Raw genomic sequence first — 17,305 nt, forward strand, 5'->3', positions numbered from 1 at the left:
TCATATTGACCCTGCTTCAACTAGATTGTGGCAAAGATTCCAAAACACCGAATGTTAAATTCACCAAACGCGGGTCAATCCAACAGGAAAATACACTGGATTATTCCTGCTTTCTCTCCCACAATGCTCTGCTCCCACACTTGCTCACACGGCTCCGGACCTCCAGTGGGGCCCCTCCCCCTGCCTGCCTGCCCAGCTCACTCCCCTGGCCAGCCCCGGCTCTTCAGCGCCACCAAGAGCCCTTGACCAAGTGCCGCCCAGTCCCCTCTGGGGCCTCTGCTGGGCCCAGCTCTCCTCGGCGGGCCGGCTGCTGCATCAGGGGCTGCAGCCCAGCTCAGAAAAGGACGGGGCTGGACAAAGCTGAAACCTGATTTCAAGGACACTTCAGTGATGCCCTAGAGTCGTAGCTGGGTCCAGTCCCAGGAATGATCAAAATTGGGATTTTAATTGGTTCAATTAAATGCTCTGCCGGTGCCCCTGACTCCCAGCCCACAGCCCCTGCTGTCCCAGCCCTGAGCTCCCAGTCAGCGCTCTGCCTGTGCCTCTCACTCCCAGACCACAGCTCTGGCTTGTCGCTGGGGCGCTGGGCAATGCGGTGGAAGTGCGCTATACACAGCCAGTCCGGATTCTGCGGGAGTTTCCTGTCTCTGAGCAGGCTGTCTGCAGGGCAAGAAGCTTATGCAGCTTCAACCTTCCTGGGTCTGACCCTTGAGCATTCAGTATCCCTGTCCCACCAGCTGCATCCTGCTGTGCGACTGCACATGGCTAAGCAAAGAGAATGAACCACCAATCCCCCCTGTGCATTGGGAGCCAGGTTTGCGGTGGGAATCCTGTAGTTCACGCCTGGGCATTGGGATTATTTACCACTTTCTCTGGCATTGAGGCATTACTGGGCTCGGAGCTGTGATGCCCAAGCGGTTAAGGCGTTGGAGTCAAAATCCAATAGGGTTCCCCTGCGCAGGTTCAAATCCTGCTCACAGCGAGGCCTGTGTTTTAGCCAGTCTCTCACCCGGGCAATACCTCTGTACAACCCCCTGAGACACTCTCAATTCTCTCCCCACCCCAAGGAAATCCTGTTCTGCTCCTTTCATAGAGATCCCTGGGACACCCCCTCACACTGTGTCCCTGAGGGGTCAGGCAAACTCTCAGCACCTGAAGCCTCTGCCACTCACCTAGTGCCCCATGCCCCACAGATTAGCCATGTTGATGTGCTCTCCTTCACGTAAATCCGGTCAGTGCGACTCCTGGCCTGTCCCTGCAGAAAGGTGTATCCCCTCTGCAGCTGGTGTGGCTGCTGTGAACTCGGGTCAGAGGACTAGGAGGGTATCGCCGGCCCTCCACTGATTCTGCTACGGAGAAACACGTCCTCTAAGCCGACCTGGCTATATACCTGCGCCAGGTAGTGCTCATTGTAAAAACGTTTCCTCTGACGGTCGAGAAAACGGGACCAGCGGTTCTCAGGCCGGCTGACACAATTAAAATCCCCCCCAACACCAAACACCGTGTGGTCCAGAGGAAGGGAGCCAGTTCCCACCATGGATCTTTCCTTTCACACCTTAACATCAAGTGTCTCCTCTTGGGCCTCTGAATCCCTGCCACATTCCAGGTGCCAGATGCCCCTTCCCCAGCACTGTCGTCACTCAGCTTTGCAGAGACGCTTTCCTCCCACGTCCCTGCCCCCTCTGGCACCATCTCCGAGGGCCGTCCTGCCTCACTGTGTTCCCGCCATTTTGGGTCAACAAATAAGTCATGTGGGAAAGACAGCTCCCATCTCTCATCCTTATAGGTCAGGTGGGCCAACTAGGGGGAGAAGCCCCTGCTCTCTGTTGTCCTGCTGGGGAAGCTCAGAATCAGGTACTTGCCTCAGATAAAGGTGCTGCTGCTCTTCCAGAGAACAAGCTGCCCCAGCGCAACAGGCCGAACTGAGCTACTTTGGCAGCTGTGTAGCAGTATTTTGGGCTGTTGCTTCTCTGCCCGAGATATTTTTGCAGCAGTTGCACACAAAAAGGACGTCATTGTGAGCGGCCCATGAAGACAAGACTCGCTTTTGCCTGCCTTGCTCAGCTTGACTTGCTGCCTCACCCTGTTCCTGCCCTAGTGCCCGCGTTGACCTGGTGGTGGAAGGGGACTGGGGGCCAGTGGTGCGGGGAGGAAGTTGAGCTGGACCCTGAGCTAGACTAGACCCTGGCGGTGAGAGTCTGGCCACCACCTGCCACCCCCCCTTGTTGTCCTGGCTTCCCCCACTGGGCGTCATGTCGGGAGGGACGTGGGGCTTCTGCCTCCCCTCCCCGATTTTCACACAGCAGAGGAGTGCGGACAGGAAAACGAACGGCTGCTCCACACCCCCACCGGAGGAACCCGACGCCCTTCGCTGTGGGGAGTAAGAAGTGGCTGTTGGCTGACAGGGCCTGTCCCCGAGGAGCTGGAACAGCAGCTGCCGCCTCCCCCTCGGCTCCAGGCTGTGGGAAATGCTCATTGCCTGGCTGCATGGGCGGCTGCTGCTCCCTGCTCTGGAGAGCGTCTGTATTGCTCTGTCAGCCCCCCGTCTTCACTGAGCCAGTCTGGTAAGGTCCCAAGTGCCCCCTCCGGCCTGGCAGCTGAGAGTCTGTGCAGACATCGGCCCCCTGCCAGCCCCACAGGCAGCAGCAGCACCAGCCCCCCAGCACCACAGGGGCACTCAATGCACTTCCTGTGGGGAAATGGCTCCTTGGCGTCCAGCTGCTAGAGTGAGAGCCAGGAGAGAGCAGTGTCTGGCTCACCGTGGGGGAGCTTGTTCTCTGGCAGCACAGTGGTGCCTGCACCCAAGGTGAGCAGTGCTGGCCTCGGGCAAAAGAATTTTGGGGGACCCTTCCATTAAAAAAAAGTTGCAATACTGTATACTCATGGGGCCACTGCAGGGCCTGGGGCAAATTGCCCCACTTGTCTCCCCTCTGGGTGGCACTGAAGGTGAGTCCCTGAGCTTGGGCTCTGCAGTAGGAAAACATAGAATGGGCTTCTGCCCCTAGTTGGCCCACCTGACCTTTACCAAGGAGAGATGGGAGCTGTCTTTCCCACCATGGCAGGGAGAAAGCAAGGCAGGGTGACCCTCAGGAATGGTGCCAGAGGGCTGCTGGGCAGTGACAGGCAGGGATTGGGGGTGAAAACTCCTCTGTGCGGCTGAGCAAGGGCAGTATCAGGGAAGGGGCGTCTGTGAAAGTGGCCGTGTGGAAGGTGACAGGGATTTGGGGGCCCAGGAGGAGGCGCTTGATGTTCAGTGCCGTGGAGCAGCTGGACTTGGACATGGTGGGTGTTCAGGAAATGCACATTCATGACTTTAGGGTAGATCAATGGGCAGAGGGTGATTGGAGGAAGGGCCTCCTGGCCAGGGAAGAATGATGGGGCTGGAGTCTTGTCCTTCACATTCGCGGTGCGAGTACAGAAGGGGCTGGAGCTCTGACCAGGGAGGGCATTACTGGTGGGCTTTGTGCTCTGTGGCACTGGTTACTGCTATATTAGTGTGTATGGTCCCCAGTTAAGGCATGAGAGGGAAGATCAAAGGCTCCCTTCCTCTGGACTGCATGATGTTTGTTGTTGGGGGGGGATTTTAATTGTGTCAGCCGGCCTGAGGACCACTGGTCCCGTTTTCCCAACCTTCAGAGGAAACATTTTTACAATGAGCACTACCTGGCACAGGTCTGTAGTGAGGTCGGCTTAGAGGAGCTCACTCCAGCCACAGAGGGGGTTCACCTTTCTGCGGGGACAGGCCAGGACTCGCATTGGCCGGATTTATGCTTAGCTTTTGTGTCTTTAGCATGTTGCTTCTCAGATTCTTTCTTGGCCTGACTTGTTACACTTTGACACTTAACAGGCCAGAGTTTGTGCACCTTCCTATTATCCTCACTAGGATCTGATTTCCAAATTTTGAGGAATGACTTTTTGCCTCTAACAGCCTCCAGTACTCGGCCGTTTACCTAGAGTGGCGTTCTGCTGGTCCTCCTATTGTCGTTTCTGATTTAGGGCAAACATTTCATCTGAGCCTCTAATTGCGGCGTTTTTAAACGCTCTGCATGCTGCTTGCAGGCACCTAACACTTGTGACAGCAGCTCCATTTAATTCCCATCCAACCATCTGTACTTATGCTGATAGGTCGACTTTAGGGCTTTAACTTTGAGCGGTAGCTGAGAAGATGGTAAATCGGGCAGAAACCCATTCGACAAACCTCTTCATTTCCTTGTTATTTTCTGACTTCTTCATTCATCGCCTTTTCCTTATTTCCTGGCTGAGGCGGGGGCCTGCCAGGGAGCTCCCCGGCACCTCTGGCTGCCTGGGCTGAAGGCAAGAGACAGGCCTGGGCGTGGTGAGGGCCTCCTGTCCCGGAATGAGGCTGCAGTGCTTCCTGATCCCCTTTTCCCACCCACACCGGCAGGCGGCTGCTGTGGGAGAACACGAGGGAGGCTCTCGGGATGCTAGGCAGCGCTGTGTGGCTGTCAGGGGAAAGAGCCTTCCTCTCTAAAGATGGCTGGCAGAAAGGTGGGGCTCAGCTCTGTCAGCGACCTGCCCAGTAGCCTCGCTGCCAGGGGATGCAGACATTTCTGTAAGGTGCAGAAAGAGGGTATTTGGCTTCCAAGTTAATATGAGAAATATGCATTTAGGAGATGGAATTTCCATTCTTTCATTAGGGCCCCAGTGGCCTAATGGACAAGGCAATGGCTTTCTAAGTCAGAGATTGTGGGTTCGAGTCCCATCTGGGGTGAAAAACTGTCTCTACATTGCAAGGAAACCTTGGCCTTATTTTCACCAAGGAAGCTGGGAGATGTTTGAACACAAAATACTGCATCTTGGGAAAAATCCCCCAGAAATGGCATCTTGACAAATGCTTTCTAAACCCATCAGTAGCAAACAGTTAATACTAGTGTTTGTCTGAGACTAGGAAGGGGAGTGTTTACTCCCACACCTCAGTGAGTGAAACAGACAGAAAGAGAAAGGCTTTTCTGAAAGAGAAGGGATCTGTCTGGAGACAAAGCAGCTGTGTGAGAAGAAGAGGTTCAAATGGGAGTTAGATGTTAGTTAGTGTTAGAGGGTTTATCCCTTCACCCTCCCATTACTGGGTCCTTCTTGCGTACACACAGAGCAGCAATACCCAAAGTCCCAAGGTGCAAACAATGAGATGTTGATTGGACTGAACTTCCAGCAAGCAATGATTCCAGTTTCCTTACTCAGTGTCCCCATCCCAGCCCTGACGCCACAGAGCCTTGCCTGTGTCCCTGTTCCCATTCTCCCCCTTAGCAAAGCATAAGACATATGGTGACACATTTCCTGATAGGGCCAGGCATCAAGGTGGAAGGTGCTGATATTCCATTTGTCCCACTGCCCCGTGCATAGTACAGTGCCCTGCACCTTCTCTCGTACGGGCGTGCCACACCTGTTCCAATTAGTGTTCCAGACTTCCCACTATAGTGGGCCCAGGAAGGTTGGGTCCAGGTTGTCTAGTACAGGGGGGAGGGGCTTACTCCATTACTTCTAGGTTATTTTCATAGGCAACGTATCACAAGTATACTTAGCAATACACCAGCCGCTGTAACAATCCACAGCAACACCGAGAGACCTGAGCACTGCAGCATGGTCCAACATCCCAGCCACCACCAAAACACCTCCTCTCCTCCTTTGACGGGGTCAAGCCCTTAACATGTCCAGTTGCTGGCAGTTGCAATACGCTGCCGCTGCAGGTTTTCGTGCTTTTGTCCATATCATAAGTCCATTGAATGTCCACAGAGAAATGGGTTATTGTCCAAACCAACTTAACCACATGGTGTGGAATCGGGCTGTATGGGCTGGTTCGATTATTCACAGCAGTAAGATTCACAGGTCTATCTGTGCACCAAAGCCCAGAGAGCAGCGTGTAGTGTGGAGTTTGGTTAGGGGCTGGTGTAATTGTGTCCCCAGTAATATGTACATTTCCAGCTTAACACCTCATACACAGTACACCCAATTGTCCACCCCTTGCCATGGGCCATTGGGTGTGCTCCTCCACGGCTATCAGGGAGGGGCACATTCAAACATCTTCTCTGGATTTACACCATTTTACACACCCCTCCATTGATTCACAGCGAGCAAATCCCCTTCTCATTATTCCCATAGGCTTGTGGGGCCCACCTTAGCTGCCGATTCACTTCCAGATACCACGGTGGCTATTACACAGGTGCTGGCCTCCTAGTCGAGCATTTTGAATTTCCATACACATCTTCCCCCAGGTCAGCCTTTTGAAGCCATCCCCACCCACGTCATGAGGTTTTCTGTTCATTGGAACACAACAATGCTAACAACAAGACAAACACCACAGTCAAACAACACAAAACATAGATTCATGGTATTATGGGTTCGTCTTTTGCTGGCACCAGATTCCTTGTAGAGTGTCTGAAAAACAAAAGAAACAATTTCCACACACACCCCCGGTGGGGACAGATTAGTGCTTAATAATAATAATACCACTTCCTTTTACAAATTTCCTTGCTGATTGCAGGAAAAACAGAAGAATTCCCTCCAGGCTGTCCTTATTTTGTTCTATAGTCAGATAGTGAATTACCCACTCGCTGGTCATTTATGAAATTCATGAGGTGGTGTGCCTCAGTTTCCCCTCTTGCACAACAGACCCAGTTTGCAATAGTTTCTCGGCTGCACCAAGCTTTAAGTTTATCCTCAGGTAATAGCTGAGAGACAGCTTTAGATTTAGCTTTAGCACTGTACATACACACACACACTCCTTAGGGTTAACCTGTCCCCCTTATTTTCAGGCTTGACTTGTTTTTTCACCTACCTTTCCTGGAGGGCCACAATCTGAGTCTTCCAGTAGCTTGGTTGCTGACCAGATGTATTTATTATTTGCAGCTCCTTTGTTCTGCCACTGATGGGCAGTTCTCGCCTTCCCCCATCAGCTAGGTCATTTGCATTCACCCCAGCTTTTGGGCTTGCTTTTGGATCCAAAGCCATCAGCAGCTCAGAGACTGTCTTAAAAGGGACACAATCAACTTCCTCCCGAGTTCTGATTACTTTCCACTTTCATCTTCTGCTTCAAAACCCACAGATCTGAAAAAGAAACCACAGCCTATTGTGGCTCCCTTTGGAGCCCTAATAGGGTTTGAATTAAGTACCATGTTTTGTTTGCATTTCTTTTACCCCTTCTCCAATATACACTGCACACGTCCTGGGAAAATGCACCTTCCTTCCATAGTTTAACCTTCATAACATTATATTACAAACCATAAGTCTCACTTTAGGTTTTTAAAACCTTACACACAACAGTTTGTTTTGTCTAACATCCCTTGCACTGCAATAATTTTTTTTACACAACTGTACCCTGATTACACATCCATCTTGTACAACCAGAGCCAGCCAGGGGCAGGCACGTTAAGTGCCAATAGAAACCCCGGACATTCCTTTAGTGATTTTGCTTACATTACCCAGGAGTCAAATCATTTTGATGAGATTATCTCTCCGCCTGCTGCCTGCAGCCGTCCCCGATAGACCATTTCTGTGGGCAAAGGGCCCATTTCCCCTCAGAATGGCTGTAAAGGCTTCTCGGGACAAAACACAGTGGTGGTAGCAGCCACTTTACCTGACCCTCTTGTAGAATTTAATTACTAAGCTTCCATCCAACGTGAATGCGCAGAGCTGCGCATACAGTTACATTTATATAACTGTGTTTTATTATTAAACCAAAACCTGCCTTCTTGTAACACCACAACTGTTGCCTTTTACTACTTCCACAACTCACAAATGTTTACTTTCCTCCAAACTCTATTATTAATTTTTGCAAAACCCTGGGCGGCTGCACTGCAGTGCTGGGGTGACTCTGCCGGGGGAGAAGCTGCTGTGGAGCAATGTAGGACAGGTGCAGGAAGGAGCCAGGGTCACTGTTCACATTCTGAACTGCACAATTTTCCAAATTTGGGAATGTCTGAGAACAATTCTAGGGGAAGGTGAATGCAGAGCAGTGACACTGGAGGTGCCCAGACCTCCAACGGGGGAGGCGTGGAAATTAATAATGGGAAGATCATTTGCGAAATTAGTCGTCACTGACGAGATTTGTCTCTTCTTATTTCATGTTATGGTGTTATTTAGTGGAATCAGGACATATTTTTACTATGTTAATTAAACACTTAATTTTATTTAACCTAGCCAAAAACTTAGTGTTACTTATTTTTTTCTCTGTCCTAGGAAGAATTAAATGAATTTCGTGATTTTCTGGAAAGTGCAGCGAGAGTAAATGTGGGGAATTCAGGGTCTGTCTTCACTACCCGCCGTATCGGCGGGTAGCAATCGATTTCTCGTGGATCGATATATCACGTCTCATCTAGACGCGATATATCGATCCCCGAACGTGCTCCTGTCGACTCCGTAACTCCACCAACCCGAATGGCGGTAGCGGAGTCGACATGGAGAGCCTCGGACATCGATCCCGTGCCGTGAGGACGGTAGGTAATTCGATATAAGATACTTCGACTTCAGCTACGTTATTCATGTAGCTGAAGTTGCGTATCTTATATCGATTTTCCCCCGTAGTGTAGACCTGCCCTCAGTCTCTGTGTTTGTGAGCTGATGTTTTCCTCTCACAGGTCAGTGCCTGCATTGAAATACCCAGAGGGATCTAAGGGCTGGTGTACGCTGGGCACAGGGGTGTTCACAGAAGGGGCGTGGCCTCAGGTGGAAGGGGCGGGGCAGGGCGTTAGTCTCCCCCAGCTGGCAGTTCACGCCCTGCCCATGGTGTTGCAATGACAGAGGCTGCCCAGGCTGCACTTGTAGCGAGGTTCCCCCACTAGGTGGCCGCGCAGAGGCTGCAGGAGACAGGCAGGGGGCAGCAGGGGAAGTGGCGACACAGGAGCTCTCAGCAGCAGGGTGACGGACAATGCCGTGGATCGGCAGCGATGCAGAGTGAACAGGGCAAACTGAGAGCCAGTTGAAGGAGTGTCGGCAGCAGAAGCTGAGGTTTCTCTTGATGCCTTCCCCTTCCTCCCCCACCCCTGGGGCTTTGCTGCCCAAGGGGAGTGGGGGTTGGGGGAGGAGAGCAGAGGGGTCTGTTAAAGGAACATTGGATTGGCCTTTCACACCGCAAGGTGAGAAACTGAGGCACAGCACTGCCCAGCGTACTCTGGGGTGGGGGGTTGCTGATGAGCGTAGATTTGAATGTGGTTGTGGCGTTTTCCCAAACTCAGGCTTGATTCTCTTTCCCTTTTAATAGAAGTTCTCATTGGCTCTCTGCCCACGCAGAGCTGGGGAGTGGGGGCGTGTTGCCTTTTCCCCAGGCAGAAGGGTGACACCTGCCTGGTGAGTGAGGGTTGGTTTGGGTGACCCCCCCACTCAGGGCAGGCTGAGGGCAGGTCTCTGCCCTTTACTCAGCCCAGGAGGAGTTTTTTGCACTAACATCCCAAGTGTGCAAGTCTGTCTCCGCAGAGGAGCCCCATAGGGTGACCTATATAATAAATAATAATTGGAGATATACCAGTCTCCTTGAACTGGAAGGGATCTTGAAAAGGTCATCGAGTCCAGACCCCTGCCTTCGCTAGCAGGACCAATTTTTGCCCCAGATCCCTAAGTGGCCCCCTCAAGGACTGCACTCACAACCCTGGGTTTAGCAGGCCAATGCTCAAACCACTGAGCTACCCCTCCCCCCTAAGAAGACCTTGAAGAAACTGTGGAAAATGGGACAGTGCGTGGGGGATAATAGGCTCCTATATAAGAAAAAGTCCTCCCAGACTGGACTGTCCCTTTAAACATGGGACATCTGGTCACCCTGGAGCAGCCCCACACGAGAAGAGGCACGAGGCCGCGCGGGGCCGGGTCCCGCTGCCGGGCGGAGGAACCGAGACCGCGGCAGCGGCGCCGCCTCCTGCCTGGCGAGAAGCCGCAGCACCGGGGAGGGGGGTCACAGGGCACGAGGGGCTTCCGCGCGCGGCTGTTTCCTGCCGGTCGCGGGGTGACGGGTCCTGTCCGGGGCGGCCGGGGGCCGCGGGGTCCCAATGGCAGCTGGGGGCTCTGGCGTCCGCCCGCCCGCGGCGGCTGGGAGCTACGGGGCCACCTGCACTGGCCGGGGGCTGCGGCCTTCTCACCCCCTCCGGTGACTGGGAACGCCAGGCTCTGCCTGCAGTGTCTGAGCCCTGGGGGCTCCCTCTCCTGCCTGTGGCGGCTGGGAGCTCCAGGAGCTTCGGCGCTGCAGGGTCTATTAGCAATGACATGGGGCTGCAGGGTCCTCACGCCATCAATGTCTGTTGGGAAATCCTGGGTCCATCCACAGCGGCTGGGAGCTCTGGGGTCCACTCGTAGGAGCTGCAGGGTCCAGACACAGTGGTGTGGGGCTGTGGGGGCTCCCCGGCCACCCATGGCTGCTGGGAGCTCCAGGGTCTGCCTGTGGGAGCTGTGGGGAGATGAGGGGTTTGGGGTGGAGGAGGGGCCTCCAGGCTGCAGGGTGGGGCCGAGGGATTCAGAGTGCAGGAGGGGGCTGTGGGTTGAGGCAGGGGGTTGGGGTCAAGGATGGGGTGATGGCTCTGGGGTGGGGGCAGGGATGATGGGTTCCAGGTGTGGGAGGAAGCTCTGGGCTGGGGCAGGGGGGTGAGGGCTCTGGGGTGCAAGAGGGGGCTCTGGGTTTGGGGGGGTTCAGGGCTGGGGCAGGGGGTTGGGGTGCAGACTTACCTCGGGCGGCTCCTGGTCAGCGGCGCAGCAGGGGGGACGTACTGGCCACTTCCAGGGTGCAGCACGGTGCCCTAGGACACGTAGGGACCAGCCTGCCTGAGCCCCGCAGCATGGCTGACCGGACTTTATAACCCAGTCACCCCACTGGGAGCTCCAAGGTCCCCCTGTCACATGTGGTACCTGGGAGCTCTGGGATCCACCCACAACAGCTGGGAGCTCTGGGGGTATCCCGCTGCTCACAGTAGCTGGGAGCTGTGGGGTCCATCCGTGGTGGCATGGGCCTGTGGGAGCCCCTTCCGCCACTGGTGGCTGATAGCTGTGGGGCCCCCACCAGTGTTGCTGCCCCAGGGCTGAGGTGGAAAATGTCACTGAGGTCTCTGAAAGTCACAGATTCCGTGACCCCCTTTATATAATCTGAGCCTTAATAGTTGTTGACTGTCTCTCTCAATCTAGTGGTCTGCTCTAGCGCGGATGGGACAGGGAAGACAGAAGCTCACCCCCCAGCACAGGTTTGGGCAGCAATGGCTCTTGAGCTATTTGCTGTGCATGCAGACGACTTGTCCAGGCCGGTGGAGCAGCTCAGCCAGATGAGGAGCTGGAAGAAGGAGACTGGAGCAGCCTGGACATCCCACTTTTTCTCCACAGCCACTGCCTATCAGCAGGATTCCTCCTTCTCCTCAGTGAGACTAAATCTGCACACCTAGATAGCTGGTCTGTCCGCTGCACCCCAATCCCTCGTGCCTGAGCCTCCCTGCCAAAGTCCTGTACCTGGCTCCAGAGAATTGTCTCACATCCCGCTGGGAACTCGACTTCTTGTGCCCAGAGAGTCTCGGCCCCACTCAGTAGAGGACCTGAGAAACACAGTGTCTGCCTTTTCCAAAGAAGTGCTTGGAAATGTTTTGCTCCTATGACCACGTGGCCTAATGGATAAGGTGTCTGACTTTGGACCAGGCGATTGAGGGTTCAAGTCCCTTTGTGGTTGTGCAATTTTACCTTTGGGCTGAACGTCCTGCTCCCTTCAGGGCTGGAACCTCTTCTTGGCTGCTCAGGCCAATGCTCTGGCTTCAGCTAGAGCCCCGGGAAGGAGCTGGGGGTTGGGTGTCACAAAGGCTGAGGCATGAGCCCCAGGTGCTTCCAGTCTTGCGTTTGCCATTCCTGACTTGCCAAAGAAAATGGGCGGCTGGCCAGGCTAGCGTGTGGAGCAGTTTCCCTCTTCCAAGTGTGCGCCTGTCCCTGTGCTGGAGGGTACTTGCTAAATAGCACCTTGGGAGCCTGGGTGTTTCTCTGCTTCTTGCCAGCTGGGGAAAAGCCTCTTGGGGTAAAATCTCCTGCCCCACTGCCAAAGTCAGCACCTTGAGTGGGAACGGTAAGAGGCCCCACCAGGGGGGCTGGCCCTGCTTTCCTACCATCTTCTGATGTTGCCCACAGAGCATCAGCAGCTGGCTGTGAGTGGTTTTCAGTGGGGGTTTGCCATGCCAGGGAGCAGGCTGGCCGGGTGTCTCTGTGGCTGTCTGCTGGCCACGCATAGGCATGGTTCTCCCCTCCTCTTGCCCTGCCCTTGGTTGCTCTGTGGCTTTTAAGCCTTCCCTTGGAGCTGTCAGCACCAGCCACCTCTGCTCTAGGTGCCCAGAGGAGGAGAGGTGCTGGGCTCCAGCCCGGGACTCTTCCTCCCTCCTGCCTTTCCCTGACTATGAAACCTGGCCCTGACACTCCTTTCTTCAAGTGCCATGTGGGCAAGAGGAAAAGTGTGGTAGAAAGCACAAGGGGCAAACTTGTGGGCATCAGAAATCCCAAACACCCAGTCAAACCACAGCCACTTCTAGACCCCATTCCAACCAGAGACCTGGCTCCAGTGGGTATGAGTCACTCAGCACAAGGTAAACAACTCATTCTTAGACAGCTGGAGATAGGAAAGCACTTGGCTCTCCAGGGATTTACCACAAGGTCCCACTGAGATTTGAACTCAGATTTCAGCATGCCAACCATTACACCATGGGCCCAGCTTGTGCTAGTTTCTCTGAACATTGGTGACCCTATCATACAATACCAGGGTTGGAAGGGACCTCAGGAGGTATCTAGTCCAACCCCCTGCTCAAAGCAGGGACAATCCACAGACAGATTTTTATCCCAGATCCCTAAATGGCCCTCTCAGGGACTGAGCTCACACACCTGGGTTTAGCAGGCCAATACTCAAACCACTGAGCTCTCCCTCCCTCACAGGCCCAGCTTGTGTAAGGGACTGTTGGCCCTTTACTAAAACTGAGTGGTTTTTTTTAGCTTGGCTAGTTCTCAGTCCCAATAGAAGGGGGAAGGGTCAATGGGAAATCAGGCCCCTGAGACTGACAGGCCCCTGGGGCAATGGTCACCAACTGGTAGGGAACAAGTGAGAATTTGTTAATGAGTAAAATTCCTGGTGAAAAATTGGCAAAGCTGTGGAGACTTTGAAAAGTTCCAGTGAATTTACACATGAAGATACAAACAGAGAGACAAATAGAGAGAAAGAGACCATCACAGACTGCACAGGCCCACACAGACATAAACAAAAACCAAACTCACACAGCACACAGAGCCATATACACATAAGGGAAAGCCACACAAAACATAGAACAAATCCACACCAAAAAATACAGCAAAAGCCCACAACAGGAAAGCACAAAAACCACATACCAAAAGAATACTTAGCAAAAAACAATCTGCATGCAAAAGTCATACACACACACACACAAACACACAAAACTATGCCAGGCATCCACCAAAATCACACAGGACCCACATGCACATCAACACGACAGATGAAAACCACACCGACATACAGAAAGCCAGGCAGGGTTTGAGTCTCACAGCGAAGAGGGTGAGCACACAGGTGGTTTGGGGAGCAAAGACTGAGGGGGAGTCGGGGGCAGTGCTCTGGGCTCTGCCTGACCCCTCCTGACACAGGCGGCTGGTGGAGAGCAGAGCCTGGTAGATCTGTGGAATCTGCCCTGCTCTCTGTAAAGCAAGGGGACCTTGGTGTCTTCTGAGCTGCAACTGTATTTTCTGCAGGGCAAAATGATTGGCAGAAGCCATTTGCTTAAAGGGAACTAGTGCTGTAGATGAAGTTTGAACTCACAACCTCAGCATGACTCTTCTCAGCACTGCTCTGTAAGTACTGGACACTAACTCATTGCACCCCTGGACCCTGTTTTCAGGAGTTTGGCTCCATGTTTCATGGATGGATTAGTGGAGTGGGGGGGTTGCATTAGATAAAACAAATCCATATTAAAGGCTACAGGATGGCAGCAGCAGAGGTGGGGAGCCTCCTTCCATGTGATAGAGCTGGTTCCCCCTTCCGTTGCTGAGGGGAAGGTTGGTGCTTTGAGCCCACCCGGTGCTGGAACGTCCCATGGGTGAGATTAACAAGACTCTTGAGAAGGGAGGGGAAGTATTTTCTATCCCTGCCTAGCTCCATTGGTCTCCTGTGGCCCTTTCGGCTCTCTGCTCCCCTGTTGGGGAGATGCAGAGACAAGCCCCCATCTGGGAGAGTCACCGAGAGGCTGTGTCCCATGGCGTGTGGGGGGGAGAGGGGTAGGGGTAGGGGTAGGGGTGGGATGGGGCTCAAGGGGAGAAGGTTCTGTGTGACAGTGTGGGAGGGAGGGGGATAGAAATGATGGAAAACACAGGGGCAGTGACAGCGAAGCCCCGTGTCTGAGTGTTATGACCCTGTGTGGTGCTGCCGTTCACCTTCCCCTCCTATGGGCTCAGCTTTCATTGAATCCAGCATTTTTTCACCTGTCCTCACCACAGAGGTGTCCCACCTGCCTCAGCTACCGAGTGTCCCTCTTAGAGACGCCGAGGGCTGGAACTGATTTCAGCTGCTGGACAGCTCTGCTAGGTCTTTATTCATTTGCACAGGAAAATGCTGAGTGTTTAAATTCATTTCAAGCCCCCCTGCCCCCATTCAGCAAACTCCTGAACATACTGGAGATGGGTCTGGAAATTGATTTTCATTCAAAAAAGTTTTTAAAGGGAATCATTTGGATTGGAACTAGGAACCCATTATCCTGCACGGAAACATTCACCCACTGACCTACCCTCAGAACAGAGAGTGTCAGCTATAGCGTAGAGCAGGACCAGTTTTTACCTGGGGGTTAGTAAACTTTCTCTCTGTACAAACACCACAGCTTATAAACTCCCCACCCCCGCTCTGTGTCACCAGAGCACAACAACAACTCTCCTTGGAGCACACCCGGCTCCCCAGCTCCCTGCCCGTCAGTCTCTCCAGCATTGCTCCAATCCCTTAAAGCAGGGTCTCAACCTCAATTTACCTTAGGGCCAGGGCCAGTCCTCCAGTCCTCCCAGTGGCCTAATAATGTCACTCATACTGCCCAGAACCCGCCCCCAAAAACTCTGCCCCTCACCTGCCTAAGACTCTGGGAGGGAGTTTGGAAGGGGGGAGGAGGTCTAGGGTGCAGGCCCTGGGCTGGGGCTGGGGATTGGGGTGCAGGAGGGGTGAGAGGCTGGTCTCTGGGAGGCAGTTTGGGTGGGGGGAGGAGGTCTAGGGTGCAGGCCCTGGTTGGGGCTGGGGATTGGGGTGCAGGAGGGGTGCAGGCTCTGGGGGGAGTTTGGGTGCAGAGGAGTGAGAGGCTGGTCTCTGGGAGGGAGTTTGGGTGGGGAGGGGTTCTGGGGTGCAGGCTCTGGGATGGAGTTTGGGTGCTGGTGCAGGCTCTGGGCTGGGGCAGGGGGTAGAGGGAACAGGAAGATGGGTGGGGTTGCAGGCTCTGGGCAGGAGCTTGAGGGCAGGTGGGAGGGGGTGTGTGGGAAGGGGGAGGGGTGCAGGCTCTGGGAGGGAGTTTGGGGGCTGGGGGTATGGAGGGAGAGGGTGCAAGCTGTGGGAGAGAGTTGCGGGCAGGGGTGTGTGGAGGGGGGAGCAGGCTCTGGGAGGGAGTTTGGGAGGGGAAGAGGTATGTGGGGAGGGGGGAGGGTGCAGGCTCTGGGAGGGGGTCAGGGATGCAGCACCTAACTGAGGCTCCAAGGCAGGGTGGGCTGGGGGGCCTCCGTGTACTGCTGCCCCCAGACACCGCCCCGAAGCGTCTCATTGGCTGCAAGGATTCAAAATTAGAATAAAGTTACAGCAAAATTTCATCATAAATGAAGTCAAACCCTAAAGATTTCAGAACACAACTGCTATAAGGAGCCACGTGGGAAGCAATACAAAGTCAACCTTGCCTCAGAGAAAGGCAGTTAAACAATTTCCCTTTTTTAAAGCAGCATAATTTCCCCAAACGGAAGGGCACTGTTCCCGGAGAAGGGTCCTGGAGAGGGTTTTCCTCGTTGGTGCCGGCCGTCCACCTCCCCGAAAGGCGGGAGCTAGGTCGATGGAACAATTCTTCCGACCAAGGCGCGGACTGACGTAACCGTGCCAATTTACGTTCCCCGTGCAGACCAGGCCCGAGGGTCGGTGCGTGCTGAACAGTTAAGTCAAAACAGCTCCGTCCATCAGAGGTGTGCAAAAGGGAAAACCCACTCCTGGGCGACGCGGCCACGCCGCCCCAACCCCCAGCGTAGCTAAGGGCATTCGGGGAGGCAGTGGGTGGGCCTAGAGCGACGGAAAGCCCTCCTCCAGCACGGGGTTGTGACAGCCTAGTCTCCGTAGCACACACAGGGTGGCCACCAAGAGACAGGAACAGACAGCGAAAGCCTAAGCGGCCCCAGGGCAGGGGGCGAGGCTGCCTGTTGGACGAGGGGACCAGGTGGGACAGGCGTTTTGGACAGGCCGTCCTCCCGTCAAAGGAGGAAGAGCCCGAGAAGGAGGGCAGGGCAAGAAGCTACAAGCAGGAAAAGAAGCAGAGCAGGCAGGCAGCTCCCCTTAGAGCCAAAGAAGGCACCGGTCCAAGCCCCCCCCAAAAGCAGACTAGAGAGCAGATCAGCTGCAAAAGACCAGAGAAAGCCAAGAACACAGAGAGCCTTATAAGGCCGAGTAAAGTTTCAGAGCTGAGCTTTGCTTACGAGGAGGAACAACAAAGGTGCCCAAAAGTACGGGGCCTGTGGAAAAAAGCACTCCCAAAAGTACAGAAAAAACCTGCTTTCCTTAGAGTCTGCTTTGCAGTGCACTAAGCTTAAGCAGCCCACTTGTGGTTTTCTGTTGTTCCAACCAATCGCCAGGGAAGAACGCAAATGCAGTCCCCCACTACCACAAAATATACAGTCAAGTTTCCCGCATTTAGGGAAATCACAGGGGTCAGCACACCCACAGTACAATGGATAAGCCTCACCCTGGGAAAACCACCTTCATGATCATGGTATCTCCCCTGCCAGGTAAGTATGAGTTCCTGCCGCCTGGCCGCCACCCGCCCTCGCTCGCCCCACACTTATAACACACGGGGGGGACCGACCGCCGGCCTCGCCCACACCGGCCCCCACTGCCGACAGCTGCCCCGACGCGTCCCCCGGAGCCCCTCCCTTCTCTACGCCGAGCTCCCAGTGCCAAAGTCGGGCCCTGCCTGGCAGCCTGCGTCCGCTCCCACAATGCTCTGCTCGCACACAGATCTGCATACCCGCTCCCGCAGCTCCGCCCCTCCGCTCGGGCCCCTCCCCCTGCCCACCGGGGCCGCCGTTCTTGCGTGCCCTGTAGTGGTAGCCAGGTCCCGTCCCGGGAAGCCAGGCC

At 54.5% G+C, this 17,305-nt stretch overlaps 3 non-coding genes across 3 annotated transcripts; 2 read left to right on the forward strand and 1 right to left on the reverse strand.

Annotated features, from left to right (window-relative positions):
- The first annotated feature begins 900 nt into the window (after window positions 1-900).
- Window positions 901-982, forward strand: TRNAL-CAA. Its single transcript has one exon. It is a non-coding gene; the product is annotated as a tRNA-Leu (tRNA).
- Window positions 983-4,659: 3,677 nt separating this feature from the next.
- On the forward strand, window positions 4,660-4,732 carry TRNAR-UCU. The gene has a single exon. It is a non-coding gene; the product is annotated as a tRNA-Arg (tRNA).
- A 12,068-nt stretch (window positions 4,733-16,800) lies between these two features.
- On the reverse strand, window positions 16,801-16,964 carry LOC123360852. Its single transcript, XR_006576079.1, has one exon. It is a non-coding gene; the product is annotated as a U1 spliceosomal RNA (small nuclear RNA).
- Between the last annotated feature and the right edge of the window lie 341 nt (window positions 16,965-17,305).

The sequence above is a fragment of the Mauremys mutica genome, unplaced genomic scaffold (assembly GCF_020497125.1).
Source record: "Mauremys mutica isolate MM-2020 ecotype Southern unplaced genomic scaffold, ASM2049712v1 Super-Scaffold_100320, whole genome shotgun sequence".
In the NCBI taxonomy this organism is placed as follows: domain Eukaryota; kingdom Metazoa; phylum Chordata; order Testudines; family Geoemydidae; genus Mauremys; species Mauremys mutica.